Genomic DNA, 16,910 nt, shown 5'->3' on the forward strand with positions numbered 1-16,910 from the left:
AACAGAGAGAAAGAAAAAATAAGTTATTCAATTGCTTTAGATTAGACATGCCTACTGAATGGTGTAAATTGATTCTGCTTCTATCTTTTAGACAAACCATTGCCAACTATCTTCCAATGGGAAATTAATCAAAAGTCAGTAATACCTTTGATTTTTTTTTTAGGTTCTATTTATCCCTATTCTCTATATCAATGAAGTTTCCTTATTTCAGCACCACTTTTGAAATACATGCAATTGTGGAAAATGCTACAAATGGAACATATACACCATTCATACTGCAATTGTAGCTCCTTAATACTCAGTGCTGTAATTATTGAATATTTTTTTATGTCTTTAAATTCACAGAAGACAGCACCTAAACTGATACCTGGAAAATATTAGGGTCCTAAATAGGTGTTTATTTAAATAAATGAATGAATGTGTCTAAAGTGTATGACTTACTAAAATAAGTTTCTCACAGAAGTTATCTTATTTGGGAATTTTCAAAGGTATGTGAAGTGAACCCAAAGTTGATCTACACAAGCGAATAACTGTGGAATAGATTGTTGGATCAAGATTAGCCACTATATCTGGACCTATGAGGAATACACATTATCCAGAAGTCCTAAGCTTGGGGTATCTTTGAGTTGTCTCCTCTTGAGGAGGGGCTGAGTCTGAGTTGTACTCAGAAACAAAATATTTTGGAACTTTCAGAATTGCATACATGGGGAAAAGGTGCTGGTGTCCAAGTAGTGGGATATAGTGGGTTATGGTTGCTCTTCTAGTTTGCTTATTTGCCCAGCAAGCATTCCTACAGATCCTGTTACTAAGGAAACATATTCATGTCTCTAAGGTCCCTTCTCCTCTGCCCCCCAAACACAATGGACAATCACCAGACTCAAGCTGAGTGTTCATGGTGCCTCATTCCCCTTATCACCTGATTGGTGCAAAGCTTGGCATGTCACCTAAATCAGGCCAGTTCTTCCTGGAGGTCCCTCTATTATACCTGAATAGGAATGCAGAAATTTGGACTTCTGGCAACAATCATCCTTGAAACAAGAGAGAATAAAACCAAACAGAACTGAGAAAGAGAGGAAGCAGGTCTTGGTGACACCAAGTCTGGATCTAGCTTCGGTGGCCTTGATTCCTACAGCAATTCCGTCAGTTCTGTGAGATAGGTTTCTATCACTTGAGGCTGAAAAAGGCCTGATGAGCATACCAAGGCTTTGCCCTAGCCAGATAATGTAACCTTCCTTTATGACATTGATTCTATTGGGAAACTAAAAGCCCCCGTCAAATTTTTAAACACCATCTTTCTGGCAAGTTGAGGAAGAGTTGAATTCAATACATTCATAATGCTGGCCACAAGATGGCACCTAAAGCATTCTTTTAAAGACTAACCAGACAGGATGACTACCAATTTGTAATGTTTCATTCATGCCTAGTTTGCAAAATCATTCCATTCTGGTGATTCTGTTTGCGTTCTGATGTAACACTGTGCCTCGAAGAGCATCTTATACTGAATGGTCTCAGGGAAATCAAGTCACTAAAATGATGCACAAATGTTAAAAGGCGAGTGAGGTTTGATCATTTCAGGATAACAGCTCTGTCTGCAAAGTGTTCAAAGCACTTAGTCTTATCAACAGGCTGCATGACTGCTGAGATCACCAAACCTTATTCTACAGCCATGATATTAGCATGGTTATTGGCCTTTTCTTCATGGCCAAACACAACTTTATATTATTTTTAAATTGTTTTCTTTGTGTTCCTCTTAGAGTCACAAGTTAATATCCCTGTCTTTAAACCAGATTTAGTGTCTAGCAATTGGCCCAGGAAGACTTTTTAAGGCTTGCCTTTGGTTTTCAGTTACAACCTTCAATGCATAGGTCAACACAAATGCATCTTACAGATTCTATCTTTGAATTACATTTTAATAACAGTTTATGAAAATGAAAGGACAAAGTCTCTTGAATAAAATATGATTCTATAACCAGAATAAAACTTTGTGAGCCATCTTTATGGGGAAAAGTCCTTCCTCATTGATCCTCCTTTGTTAGTAAAACAACACCATGATCAAAGCTTGTCATTTTCCTTTTTAACACTTGGCACAATTTGTAATTATACATTTCTATTTAGCTATTTGCTTAATATTTCCTCCCTCTATCTATAGTTACTATCTTCATGAGGGAGGAACCATAAATTTCTACCATTATGTACTTAGCACCTATAAGATTGACTAACACTCAATAAATACCTATTAAATGAATTTTTTAAAATGAGTGTAACAATTCTAAGTCAATTTCCTGAATACAGAGAGTTGCTATAAACCAGATGCAGTTGTTTATCAGAATATGATTTATATCCTGATAAGCAATGGCAGGTACACAGAACAGTCCCAGAGTCCAACCCAATCCAAATAAGGAGAAAAGCCTTTCTCAGAAAACTTGGGATCTGTACTAATTACTGGTGTCCAACCCATTTCCAGCATGTGCTTTCTTTTATCTATAGGAGAGGCTAGGAAGTTTCAGGATCTATTCCTATTCCAGCTGAAGTTCTCCTTAAACTCCCTTAGCCACAGATGGAACACACTTAACCTGGTCCCCAAACTTACATAGGACTCTTGACCAATTAATAATCAACCTTTCTTTCCTGCCTTTTCTCTCCTTGTACTCACTGTTTTCAGGTGATGTCAGTAAGATTTCCCACACTTTTATTAATTGTTTGACCTGGCTATAGCTTGTCTCCCAGCTATAAGGATTTTTTCTTCACAAATTGACATATGAACAAAAGTATTTACATAAAATATGAAGACTGCCCACAACAAAGGGAACACTGAGAGGTCGGTACTGTCACTGTACCTATTAGAGACACTTATTTTTACTTTTTTCTGTCTGAGATATTTAGTTTTAGGCAACAAAAACTAAATCTGGCTGATGTACACTAGAAAGCAATGTATTAGAAGGGCACTATAATTTGTAGAATCAAAAGAAAAAGTGTAGAATTAGTACACAAGGAGGAAACAGAGCAGCTTTGAAGAGCTGGGTAGCAGGAAATAGAAGATTGTCTTCAAAATGCCTCAAAGTGAACCAGTCCAGTCCGTGTTCGGTCCTTGTGGACACTTCACTCCAGAATCCAATTTCAAAGAGAATATCTGATTGGCCTAGAGGGGGTCATGTGACTAACCCTTATCCAGAGATGGGCACCTTGGTTGACAGGCCCACCAAGAACCCATCCATGGAGGATGCTTCAGATACTGGCAAGTTGAGGAGGAAGAAAAGGAAATAGATTATGTCCAGATGTGCATTAAAGCCTCTCAATCTAATACAGATTTCATTGGGTACTGAAATATGCCATGTACCTGTTAGGTCCACACCGACAAGAGACAGGCCAAAAGACATTGTGAGAGTTTAAGAAATTTTGTTACATTCTCTCACAGAGGCTGAGACTAGTATACTGGTATAGGTGTTAGGGAGCAAGAGTAGGGAGTGTGGGCTATTTATATCTCCTGTGCAGGTCAGAGTAACCAGTCAGACTAGGAGCAAGCAGGAGGTCAGGTGTAGGCAGACCACTGGAAACTGGGAACTAGTCTGTGTGTTATGTGAAGACTTGGAAATAGACAATAAAGGCATTTGGACTTGGTTTTCTAAAGTCAAATAATGAGTTAAACTGGGCCAGCAGAAGTCTTGGAAACTAAATCTAGCAGCACTGAAGGTCAGTGCCAGAAAGACCTGCATAATTCATCTTTGTCTAGTCCCCTCACTACAAAGATGAAGCACTGACGCTTTGGGAAAAAGAAATTAGGGAATTAAACAGGTCCCCTAAAAACACAGGAGCTGACTATCTTTTTTAAAAAGATTTTTATTGATTTTTTTTTGTGTGTGTGTGGGGGGGGGGGGGTTGTGTGTGTTTTGTTTTGTTTTGTTTTGTTTTTTAGAGAGAGGAAAAGACAGGGGGAGAGAGAGAGAGAAGCATCAATGATGAGAGAGGATTATTGATTGGCTGCCTCCTGCACACCCTCTATTGTGGGTCAAACCCACAATCCGGACATGTCTCCTGACCGGAATTCAAACCATGACCTCCTGGTTCATAGGCTGACACTCAACCACTGAGCCACACCAGTCAGGCCTGACACTCTCTTTTTACTTTTAATTCATATTTACTCAATACTTGCTCTATGCCAAGCACTGTCATTTCTACAATGGGACATATTTATTGTCTCATATACTCCTCCAACACCCCTGAGAACAATTATAATTAGGCTAATTTTACAAAGGAGTAATTTGGGCTTACCGAGGTGAATTTACCTGCTTAATGTCAAAGAGCTAATAAATGGAGGGCCAGTTTTCAATCCCATGACGCCGAGCCCAGACTGTTAACCAGGACCTACTGTATGTCAGACACCATGCTGAGAGTTTAGAATACATGACAAACAAGATACAATACGGTCCTGAGTTGCTGGGTCTGATACTGTGAGTTACTGCTATGGTCTACAGTGATGTTTCTGTCAGGTTAGGAACAAGGATTTCTCCTTTGAAATCTACTCAATGGCATCAACTCACTATTAGGCAATGAGCTTAGAGCAAAGATTATAGGATTTAGTTTTAGGGTCTGAAGACTCTGGTTTTAACCTTAACTCTGCTATCTTCTTGTTAATTGGGAGCCCTGGGTTGGCCTCTGTTCCCCATACACAAAAATAAAAAATTAAAAAATGCCCATTCTGATTAGCTCAGATGACTATTGGGAATTTAGAAAATTATAGACTTGAAAGCCCTCTGCTAAAGGTTGAGAATTACTGCAAGTACCCATCAGAAGTCACATTGAGTATTCTCCCACAAAGGTTTTCAAACTTTTATAGAAATTATTATAATCAGTTCATGAAAATTTAAGGAAGACACAAGAGTGGTTTATAGTGGGACTAGAAGGATGGGAAAAGCAAGGAACCACAAATTAATACAATAGCACTGGCCATGTCCTGGTTCTTAAGTTGATCAGTGGTATTATGGGTGCTCAGTTTATTAGTATGCTTTTTAACTTACAAATGTGGTGTGGACATTCATTTTCTTTTATGTGTTAAACTAAAAGCCCAGTGCATGAATTCATGCACCAGTGGGGTCCCTTGGCTGGCAGGATTGGGCCAAAACCAGCTCTCCAACATCCTCTGAGGGGTCCCTGATTGTGAAAGGACACAGGCCAGGCTGAGGGACCCACTGGTGCACGATCGAGGCAGGGAAGAGACATGGGAGGTTGCCAGCCAGGGAGGGGCTACGGGAGGGATACAGGACATGTCCAGCCATCTCACTCAGTCCTGATCGGCCAGACCCAGCAGCAAGTTAACCTACCAGTCAGAGCATCTGCCCCCTGGTGGTAAGTTCACATCATAGCAAGCGGTAGAGCAGCCTTACCATATCATTAGCATATTATGCTTCAATTGGTTGAACACCAACCGGATGACCAGACACTTAGCATAGTAGGCTTTTATTATATAGGATATTGACTAATAACTATTTTGCCTGGCTGGTGTGACTCAATGGTTGAGTGTCGACCTATGAAACAGGAGGTCACAGGTTCAATTCCCAGTTAAGGCACAAGCCTAGGTTGCAGGCTCCATCCCCAATAGGGAGCATGCAGGAAGCTGCTGATCAATGATTCTCTCTCATCATTGATGTTTCCATCTCTCTCTCTTCTTCTCCCTTCCTTTCTGAAATCAATAAAAGTGTATCAAAAGTAATAATAATAACTTTGCATATTTAACAGAGAAAGTAAGGGATTACTGGGGGGGGGGGAAGCTTTAAGGCAAGAGGTTAGAAATATGCAGACTCTTTTTAAGGGAACTTTTATATTTGAGGTTCTTTTTTTATTATTTTTTATTGTGATGTATATTTATATGTTGCTTGAGTTAAAAGGCATAGAAAAACAGACAACATATGCTCATTAGCTTTCTAAGAAATATGAGGTAAAAAGATGAAATCTTTGGATAAACTCTACTCTAAATTTGTAAAAAGAAACTAGACTTGCTGTTTTCCAAAAAACAAAAGGGCCTACTATATAGAATACAGAAATAATTTAGTGCCTTTTCATGAGATTATATCTCAAGCTTTGCAAAAGCTTCATATTGCATGGAGGCATATAAAATGCCAACCCATAGAACAGGTGCTTCTTCTCCCCCATCCATTTATGTGGTAGTTTTCATGGATTTCTGGCCGGATATTACAGACAAATGCCAAGAGGTTGCCCAGGACTTCATCCCTGCTCTGCCAGAAGTAGGTCTGGAAGTTGATCATCTTCTCCTGGGTTTCCTTCTCCATTTCAGTGCTGCAACTGCCTTGGGATCTCAGACCCACAGCTTCCTTAGCCTTGAACTCCTCCCTCTGCAGGCGGTACTGTTCAGTGTCAGCGGGAGCCTCTTCTTTGGCCTGCTTCAGCTTCCGGTTCTTTCGCTTGTGGGTCTCAGACTCCTTCTAGGCAGCCCGCTTCTCAGTCTGCAGCAGCTGCTGGATGCCCTGTGACTGACTGGCCACAGCGGCTGCGACCCCCAAATCCAGGAGAGCGGCCTAAATCTGCTTCATGCCCCACAGATCAGCTCTGGGGTTTTTTTATGGAGGGAAGTAAGGCCACACACATTTGGAGGGGATGGAGAGGAGAAAAAGCAACATATCTAACCTACTAATTTCCTTAAACTCAGATCCTACCAAGTTTCAGTCTTAGAACAGTTTTAGTGCCCACTTTCCCCTTTTGGATAGAAGACAATTCCTCTTCCAAGAAGGAACTCTCATCTGCTCTAGGGAGATAACACATTTGTTATAACTATAGATTTATTTGGAAGAACAACTGGCCTTTACACAGGCCATCTGGAGAAGACAAATGTTCCATGGAAGCATGTGGGGAATTTCACTGACAACATATATAGCTAAATGAACTGTCTGCAGCATTGCCAAAGGGAGAACACTCCATTACACATGAGGAAGGCATTTCAACAATCACCTCAAAATAAATATGCATCAACCTCTTAATTTAACTAAAACATATGTAAGGTGTAGCTGTGTTTCTTCTCAATGTACTGACGACCAAATATACAGCTTCTGCAGAGAAATACATTGCATTCAACTTCACAGGGACAGCCATGAAATTACTGCCTTCATCTATCTACTCACATTTAAAGAAATACATTTGCCACCTTAGCCGGTTTAGTTCAGACTAGAGCGTCAGCTTGCCAATTGAAGGGTCCTGGGTTCATTTTCCAGTCAGGGGCACCTATCTCGGTCGCAGGCTCCTCCCTGGCCCTGGTCAGGGTGCATACAGGAGGCAACCAATTGATGTGCTTCTCTCTTTATTTCCCTCTCTCTTCCACTCTCTCTAAAATCAATGGAAAAAATATCATTGGGTGAGGATAAACACAAACACACACACACACACACACACACACACACACACACACATACACACACACACACATACACACACACACACCTTTTGATTCTGTAATTACTTTAAAATAAAAAGTATTGCCCTAACTGGTTTGGCTCAGTGAATAGAGCATCATCCTGCAAACTAAAGGGTCCCTGGTTCGATTCCAGTCAAAGGCACATGCCTGGGTTGCAGGCTCAATTCCCAGTGGGGGCGTGCAGGAGGCAGCTGATCATCGTTGATGTTTCTGTCTCTCTTCCCTCTCCCTTCCTCTCTGAAATCAGTAAAAATATATTTTTAGTAATAATAATAATAAATAAATAAATAAATGTATCAAAAAATAAAAGTTAAAAAGGTGGGTTGGGCCGCATTTGGGGCTGGAGGTGAGGGTCCCTGCAGCCCTGTGATCTGGGAACACCCAGAGGCCCCTCCTCAACCCGGGCCACAGATGCCCAGAGGAGTCCCTGCCCCCCAGCACCTGCAGTCCACCCGGCCTCCCTCAGAACCTGCTGTCCCCCACAACCCCCCATGCTGGAGAATCAGAGACACCCCTGGCCCTGACCTGAGGGGAGACTAGAGGCTGGAGGTGACCCAGAGGACAGGGTAGAGACCTCTGACTGATTTCTTTCCTTACCCAGAGACTAGAACAATAAATGAGGAAATAATTTCTTTCCTATTTGTATCTTAGGGTTTTTGAGGGAAAAAAAATTTACATCTTATGTTAGTATAATATTTTACAATTTAATAAGTGTTTCAAATGGATTATTTCATTCAATCACAACAACTTTATTCCCATATTATCTATATACTAGAGGCCCAGTGCACTGGGGCCACAGGCAGCCAGATGGGGTCGGAGGAGCTGACCAGGGGCTGGGCTGGCCAGGGAGAGGGCTGCAGGTGATTGGCCAGCCAGCCCCACCCCAGTTTGGGAGGCCCAAAGTGGGAGGCTGACCGGGGGAGGGGCCACAGGTGGTTGGCGGGGCAGGGGAATGGACTGCAGGAGGTTGGGGAGCCAATTGGGGCCCTGATTAGGCCAGTTGGCCATCACAGTGCACATCATAGCCATAAGTCATTCTGGTCGTTCCAGTCATTCCAGTCATTCTGTCATTCCTGTCACTTGGCTTTTATATATCTAAATATATAAAGTGACCATTGCAACCAAATGGATGGCCAAACAGGTTGCTTGGGATGGCCAGGCCAGCAGGGGTGGGGCAGTTAGGGGTGATCATGCAGGCAGGCAGGTGAGCAGTTAGGAACCAGTGGTCCCGGATTGTGAGAGGGATGTCCTGGATTGGAGAGGGTGCAGGCTAGACTGAGGGGGGGGTGGGGGGGGGGGGGGGGGGGGGGCCTCTAGTATAGATATAAAAGCCTAAGTGACTGGCCAACTGGCCAACTGGCCAGTACCTATAATGCACACTGACCACCAGGGGGCAAATGCTCAATGCAGAAACTGCTGAGCTGCGATACACCCATAACCAGAGATGAGGGGGTCCGATTCCAGGGTGCATCACCCGAGAACCACCCTCTTGCAATCTGGGATCCCTCAGAGGATGTCAGAGAGCCAGTTTCAGCCCAATCCCTGCAGGCCAGGCCAAGTGATGCCACCAGTGCATGAATCCTGCACAGGGCCTCTAGTAGATAAGAATATGAATACTATATTAAGGGAAAAGTAGAGCTACAATAAGTAAGCCCAAAAGTCAGGGGCTTAACACAATAATAATCCCCAATAATAATGCAGGTATTCCTGCATTAAGAGCTTTGCTGCATGAGGAGATTAAAGAACCCAGGCTCCTTCTGCCCGTGGTTCCACCAGGCCCTAGGATCTTAGTGCCTTTTGCCTTCACCTGGCAGACAGGCAAAAAGGGAATGGAGAAAACACACCCATTTCTTAGCAACCTCATCCTGTCAATGACTTAGGTTACTTCCATTTAGATCTCATTGATGAGAACAAGTTAACGGCTTCACCTAGATGCAGGGGAGCACTAGGAAATGCAGCCCCTAGCTGGCCAGCCACTTCTCAGTGATAATATTATTATGTGAAGATGGAGCATAACTCTGTGATAAACAATTAATTATCTCTGCCACAACAGAGTGGTTTCGTAATTAACTCAATAGTGCACAACTAGTAGATAAGTGTATTAGTTATCTATTTTCCTATAACATACTACACAAACTCTTAAAGCAACACACATTTGTTTTCTCACAGTTAATCTGGGTCAGGGGTCTGGACATGGGTTAGCTGGTCCCTGCTTCAGAGTCATACAAGGCTGCAGTTGAGGTGCTGACTGAGATGAGGTCTAATCTGAAGGGTTAGTGAAGAAAAGATTCACTTTACCACTCACATGTCTTATGGCAGCATTTGGTTCCTTGCAGCTGTAGGGTTCATGAAAGCTTCCTTACTCAAAGCCAACAAAGCTAGTAAGAGCATGAATATACAATGTAATATAATCTTTGCTACATTCTACTGGTTATAAGCAAGTCACAGGTGCACATACACAAAAATATAAATGCCAAGGGAAAACCAAGATGGCAGCATAGGTAAACACCTGAACTTGCCACCTCGCACAACAACTTCAAAACTACAACTAAAAGACAAATCAGACATCATCCAGAAGCACAGGAAGGCTAAGTGTAAATTCTACAACTAGAAGGGACGAGAAAAGCACATAGACTCAGAGGAGGTGCAGAAGTAAAGAGCAGAGGTATGGAGGTGCGCGTGCGAAGAGGGCTGGTAACTGAGTACACGGCAGGGAGACACAAACTCCTGACTGCTCCGAACTCCAGTTCTGGGTGAGACTCTGGGGACCCAGACTCATATGGGGAGAAACTGGACGGTCTGGCAGCAGGCAGAACTCGAGGGTAGCTTTCTCTCAGAGGTGCTTGCAGTGATTACTAAAGGACACTGAGACCCGGGGGCCTCTTAGGGCAGGGCTGATAATAAGTCATTGCTGTTTGCTCCGCTCTGAGACTCTACTCCATCCAAGCTGTGCCCAGAGGCTTTTGCATATGAATGGCCTGGTCCTTTGAAATCTAAACTTACCTAACAAACTGCAGCTGAGTCAGAGAGAACCAGAACATCCAAAAGAAGGCTCAAGGCCCCACAATAACTTGGATTGCTTCAAAGCTGGACCTCATCTGGGCATCTCCAAAACCCAAACAAAGAAGAGAAACCTGCAGATTTCTCTGTAGCTCCTGCTGGGTGGCCTTGGCAGAGGTTAAATTAGCACACCCTTAGAGATCCAAGAGCCAGTCTACCCAGGAGTCAGAGTAGGACCATCCAGATAACAATTTCTCAGATCCATAAGGGACACACTCAGGGGTCAGACTCAGTGAGCACCAAAGCCCCACTAAAGCAAGTCTTGCCTCATAAGGGTGTCTCCAGCACAGAAGTTCTCCCATCATAGACAAAACTGATCCTCACAGCCAATTGGCCTGAAGGTCAATTCCTCTCTGTGATACCAACAACAGTCAAGGCTTAACTACAACAAGAATGTGCACACAGCCCACAAAGGGGTGCTCCAAGAGTGTCCACCTCAAGTAATTGGGGAAGCTGGGCCACTGAACCCTATAGGACACCTAGCACACAAAGCCACTCTATCAACTCAGGGAATCAGCCAAAATGTGTAGATAAAGAAATAGATCACAAATGAAAGAAATGGAGAAAGGCAAATGACTGAATATAGAGTTCAAAACCACGGTTATAATGTTTTTCAAGAATTTTTAAGAAAAGGCTGATAAATTTAGTGAGACCCTCGAGAATGTGGAAAAAGACCAAGTAGAAATTAAGCATACACTGACTGAAATAAAAATAATATATAGCCGAAACCAGTTTGGCTCAGTGGATAGAGCGTCTCTTCCTTTCTGTAAAAAATCAATAAAATATATTTTTTAAAATAATAATAATAATATACAGAGATCCAACAGCAGACAAGAGGATCACAAGAATTAAGTCAAAGGCCAAAACCGATTTGGCTCAATGGATAAAGCATCGGCCTGCAGACTGAAAGGTCCCGGGTTCGATTCCGGTCAAGGGCATGTACCTTGGTTGTGGGCACATCCCCAGTAGGGGGTGTGCAAGAGGCAGCGGATCAATGATTCTGTCTCATCGATGTTTCTAACTCTCTATCCCTCTCTCTTCCTCCCTGTAAAAAAATCAATAAAATATATATTTTTTTAAAAAAAAAAAAGAATTAAGTCAAAGATTTGGAGTACAATGGAGCAAAAAATACCCAACCAGGAAAGAAAAAAGAAAAAAAATAATTCAAAAATATAAAAATAGCGTAAGGAGCCTCTGGGACAAGTTCAGGTATACCAACATCCGAATTATGGGGATACCAGAAGAAGAGAGAGAGCAAGATATTGAAAACCTATTTGAAGAAATAGTGACAGAAAACTTCCCCCACCTAGTGAAAGAAATCAACTTATAAGTCCAGGAAGTGCACAGAACCCCAAACAAAAGGAATCTAAACAGGACCATACCAAAACACATCATAATTAAAATATCAAGATAAAATGCAAACGACAAAGAGAGAATCTTAAAAGCAGCAAAAGAAAAACAGTGAGTTACCTACAAGAGAGCACCCATAGGATTGTCAGCTGATTTCTCAATAGAAACTATTCAGGCCATATGGGAGTGGCAAGAAATATTCAAAGTGATGAATAGCAAGGACCTACAACCAAGATGACTCTACCCAGCAAAGTTATCATTCAGAATTGAAGGTCAGATAAAGAGCTTCACAGATAAGAAAAAGCTAAAGAAAAAGCTAAACCAAACCAGTATTATAGGAAATGCTGAATGGTATTCTTTAAGAAGAGGAAGAAAAAAGTAAAGATAAAAATTATGAACAACAAATACATATCAACAAGTGAATCTAAAAATCAAGTGAATAAAGAAATCTGATGAACAGAATAAACTGGTAAATATAATAGAATCAGGGGCACAGAAAGGAACTGGACTGACAATTCTCGGGGGGGGAGAAGAGGTGTGGAGGATTAGGAGTCCTATGGATGAGGACAGTGGTGGGATAAATAAGGGCAGATGGTGAGGTGGGAACTGGATGGAGGGGGGGGGGAGAGGAACAATTGTAATAATCTGAACAATAAAGATAGATATATCACCTCTAACATTTGTCTATCACAATAAGAAACTCAAACTCAGATCTCCTAACCATAAATCAGTGTTTCCTCCATTTAATCATTTGTCCAGCTATGGATCCCATAGTTCTTACCTGTAAAATAGGGATAGTATTTGCATATAACATACTCGGTTGTTATATGAGGAACAAATGAAATAGTGGATATGAATGCACTCTATAAGCTGTAAAGTACAATGTAAATTTAATGGGTAATTTCTATTATTGTTGCATCCCCTTGCTTCTGATGTTTCTTTACTCTTCTTGTCCACCTAAATCCTATTCTTCTGTCAAGAACCATCTTATTGTTGCCTCCTCCATGAAGTAACAAAAGTTTCTATTTCAGTGACAGCTTAATGAACAAATGAATGAATGCCCCTATAGTCTTTGTTCAGAAAGTTGGGCTATAGAACAGGTGATTGGTCTGCAGAATATTTTAACTGATGCCAGAAGATCCACTTGCTTAATTTCATCCATAAATATGACAATAGCAGAACAAAATCTCCTGAATTAGAAATTATTAAGAAGAGTAGACAATGGAGGGTAAGGAGACATATGTAATACTTTAAACAATAAAGAATTTTTTAAAAAATAATTTATTAGCTTAAACAGTGATGAGGGCAGGGAGGAAGAAGAGAGAGAAAGAATAAATTTGAACCCTGTGTCCACATAGCAATTTCCCATTATTAAAAAAAAAAAAAAAAACCTGCTAATATGACATTTACTTTCTTAATAGAAGATGAAGTTGAACTCTTGATCTCAGACTTTGGCTTATGTCTGTGAATTTTCTTCTAATGATGTAAGCAATTATTTGGTGAGACCTAGGAAATAAATGGTTCTTGCTACAAAGCAAATCACATAAGAACTCACATGTCCACTTAAAAATGCTTTTTAAAAACTGAACACTTAATGAAAATTCTGATTTGATCATCACTTCAGTGACTGCTATGCCTTTGTTAGCTGAATGACTTATGCTGCCAAGACACATGATCCTGATCCAAAAGTACCGCAAGAACATGTTAAAAATAGCAAAACAAAAATCAACTGAGCACAAGCAACCAAAGCCAGTCCAGTGCTGAAGGAGCAGCACTATTAATAGAAGAGAAGATCGAGAGAAAACAAGATAAAAAAAAAAAACAACCAAAATGTTTTCTTTAACACAGACTAATGTTTTCTTCGATACAGTTAGGGAGTGGGTTACCGCTTGCACTGTTTCATGGAAGGCTGCCGTGATTTTACCCATTCTGAAATTCTGAGAGTTATTTTTCTAGAAAGCAGCATCCTCTCCCAAAACATTAAGTGTTTACAGAAGCAATACACTGCTACCTGCTTTCTCCTGCTCCTCCGAAAAATGGAGCTACAGCACTGTGGAACCTCTACTTCCCCTCTGAGAGTCTGTTAAACTCTCTCTTTTATATTCAGCTGTGAGAATGAATGGTGTCTTCTATGTTGAAATTTACCACTCGAGACAAATCTGTGTGTTTAGCCTTGAATATGGGTACTTCAGACTGCAGAAGGTAGAATCAAGTATAGATTAACAGTGAAAGATATTCAGGGCTTCAAATGCTTTTTTTTTCTCCATCTCATTCCAAAACGGGGGATGGAGACTTTGGGAAAATCTTCCTCTACTTCCCATGAGTTTGCCATAACTTGCCCTACCCCAGACTGCCTGGCTGTCTGTCCTGGCACTGACCAGAGATTTTGAGCTCTATGGCTACGGAAAGATTTGTGTCTCTGCAGGCCCCATTGTCTCTGCCTCAGTCAGGAGTTCTGTACCAGGCAGGAAGCTACCAGAAGCTCCTGGGCACAATTACCTGTCTCAGCTAGACTCAGGTTTAATTACGTTAATATTAATTAAATTTAATGGTTGATACTGTCCAGAAAAAAAAAACCTACTCTGTGGAAAATATTTAAATTCTATCAGCAATCAATAAGGTCTGCTGTAGATATGTTGTGCGTAAACCATTAAAATTAGGTGTTACAATTGAGGGAGGGGAAATCTCTGTTGGCTAGAGCATCATCCACTAAGGTTTCCAGTTCAATCCCCGGGTCAGGGCACAGGCAAGAATTAACCAACGAATGTATAAATAAGTGGAACACTTATCTATGTTTCTTCCCCCACTCTCCCTCATCTCTTTCTCTGTCTCTCAAATCAATAATTTTTTTTTAAAACACACTAAATCTAAACTATATCATAATATGGATCTCTATTTTTCTCTCTGCTTTCCTCTGTTCTCACTTCATTCTCAGAAGGGACTTTGATTATGTTTTTTCTATGTGCAGTCTCAGAAAAAAAAAGAAAAAAAGAAATTATCTCTCTGTGACTCTATTGTTTCTTCAAAATGATTGCTTGACACTCTTAGGTCATGTGTCCACCCTTAGACCAGAAGTCCTCTGACTGGCCAGTATGTGGCAGAAGTCACTTGTCCAATACTAGAACGTGGCAATAAAAGGAAAAAATGTGGGAATGAGAAAAGATAACATTTACCCATTGCATCATAGTGATATCAGACTTTAGTTTGTTGCATAGTAATATCAGGCCTCAGTTTTTAAAAGGAAACTTAAAAATATTGACCTAAAACAGTTAAATATTTTTTTTATTAAAACTCATCCAGGAAAGTGATCTGGTTATTAAAAGACTATATTTTAAATATGTATACAGTCATCTCTCAGTATCGGTAAGAGATTCTCTCAAGGACCCCCACGGATACCAAAATTCAAGCATGCTCAAGTCCTTTAGTTAACCATTCATATCCATGGGTTCTGCATCTGTGGATTCAACTAACCCCCAACCCAGTGTATTTTTGACCCAGGGTTGGTTGAGTCTGTAGATGGGAAACCCACGAGTACTAAGAAGGGCCAGCTGTACTTACCTGTGTGAAATGTAAGTGTGAAATTCAAAGTAAAGGTGTGGTGGGTCTGGTCTCCACTTGGATTAAGGTAAAATGACATTGTATGGGTGGGCTCTAACTCATTATGGCTGGTGTCCTCATAAGAAGAGTTTGGAACACAGAGAACAGGGACCAGGCTATGAGGATACAGAAGATGGCCACCCGTGAACTGAAGAGAGAGGCCTCAGAAGAAACTAACTCTGCCAACACCTTTAATTTGGTCTCTAGCTTCCAGTGCTGTGAGAGGATAAAGTTGTGTAGTTTAAGCAACCTAGTCAGTGGGATATTGTCATAGCATCCCTAAGATAGCAACTGATATACCACGTTAAATACCCAAACTGAAGATCCTCAGTAATGAGAGAAATCAAAAGAATGTGCCACAGGTTAGGATGCAATGAAAGGATCACAGTGTATCATTTCTTATTCCTGATCAAACTGCATAACCAAGATCTAATCATAAAAAAAAGTCAAGGCCATCCAAATTAAAGGACATGTTCCTAAATAATGACCTGTTATTTTCAAAATTGTCAAAGTCATGAACATCAAGAAAGGATGGAGGAATGGTCAAAAATTCACCCACTCATTTGGCAAATATTCTTCAAATTTACAGTGTAATGGGGAGTGCATAAAAACAAACAAGTATATAATGTTTGGAAATAAGAAATGAAAAAAAAAATAAAAAAGGCAAGGGGAATAGGGAGTGACAGGGACTGCTCTATTAGATAAGGTGGCCAGGAAAAGTTTCAAAAGAGGGGATATTTGACCCAACAAATAAAACAGAAAGGGAGTCTCACAAATATCTAGATTTTTCTAAGCTTAAGTAAAAAGTGTCAAGGCCCTGCAGCAGAAATATTCTTTTTTTTTTTTTTTTTTTTTTTTTTTTGTGCCCGCAACCAAGGTACATGCCCTTGACCGGAATCGAACCTGGGACCCTTCAGCCCTCAGGCCAATGCTCTATCCACTGAGTCAAAACGGTTTCGGCAGGAATATTCTTGTTGGTTTCAAAAACAGAACAAAATGGCCAGAGTTTTTGGGGTGGTTGCAGAAGGGAAGAATGACAGAAATTAGCCTGAAGGGGTGACCAGTGGCCAAATCTTAGCAAGGCCTTGGGCATCGAGGTGAGGACTTTGGATTTGATTCACAGAGCGATGGGATGCCACTGGAGAATTTTGAAGGTGGAAGTGACATGATTCGATTCTGATTTAAAATAATCACATGAGCAGAGGCAGGCAGAATAGTAGGAAGATTCTTATGGTAGCCCATGTGAGAGATGATGGCTTGGGCTCAGGTAGTAATGGTGGAGAAAGAGTAAATGGCTCTGAAAAGAAGAACAGGGGAATTTCAGAAGCAAATAGTTCTGATAATAAACAACCCTCTCCTGTTGGGGTATTCGTTGTTTTCTTGGGGAGGGTGGGTGCCTGTGCAAGTACAAGGAATTCATTCACCTGCTTTTTCCCTAATTTCACCAGAGAGCACTTACTTGTCCTCCACAGCTCACTCAGAT

General features: G+C 41.1%; 1 pseudogene; it reads right to left on the reverse strand.

The window, feature by feature from the left end:
- Nucleotides 1-5,851: 5,851 nt before the first annotated feature.
- LOC118722699 lies at nucleotides 5,852-15,467 on the reverse strand (annotated as a pseudogene).
- Between the last annotated feature and the right edge of the window lie 1,443 nt (nucleotides 15,468-16,910).

This window comes from Pipistrellus kuhlii, unplaced genomic scaffold, assembly GCF_014108245.1.
Source record: "Pipistrellus kuhlii isolate mPipKuh1 unplaced genomic scaffold, mPipKuh1.p scaffold_m20_p_1, whole genome shotgun sequence".
Lineage (NCBI taxonomy): Eukaryota > Metazoa > Chordata > Mammalia > Chiroptera > Vespertilionidae > Pipistrellus > Pipistrellus kuhlii.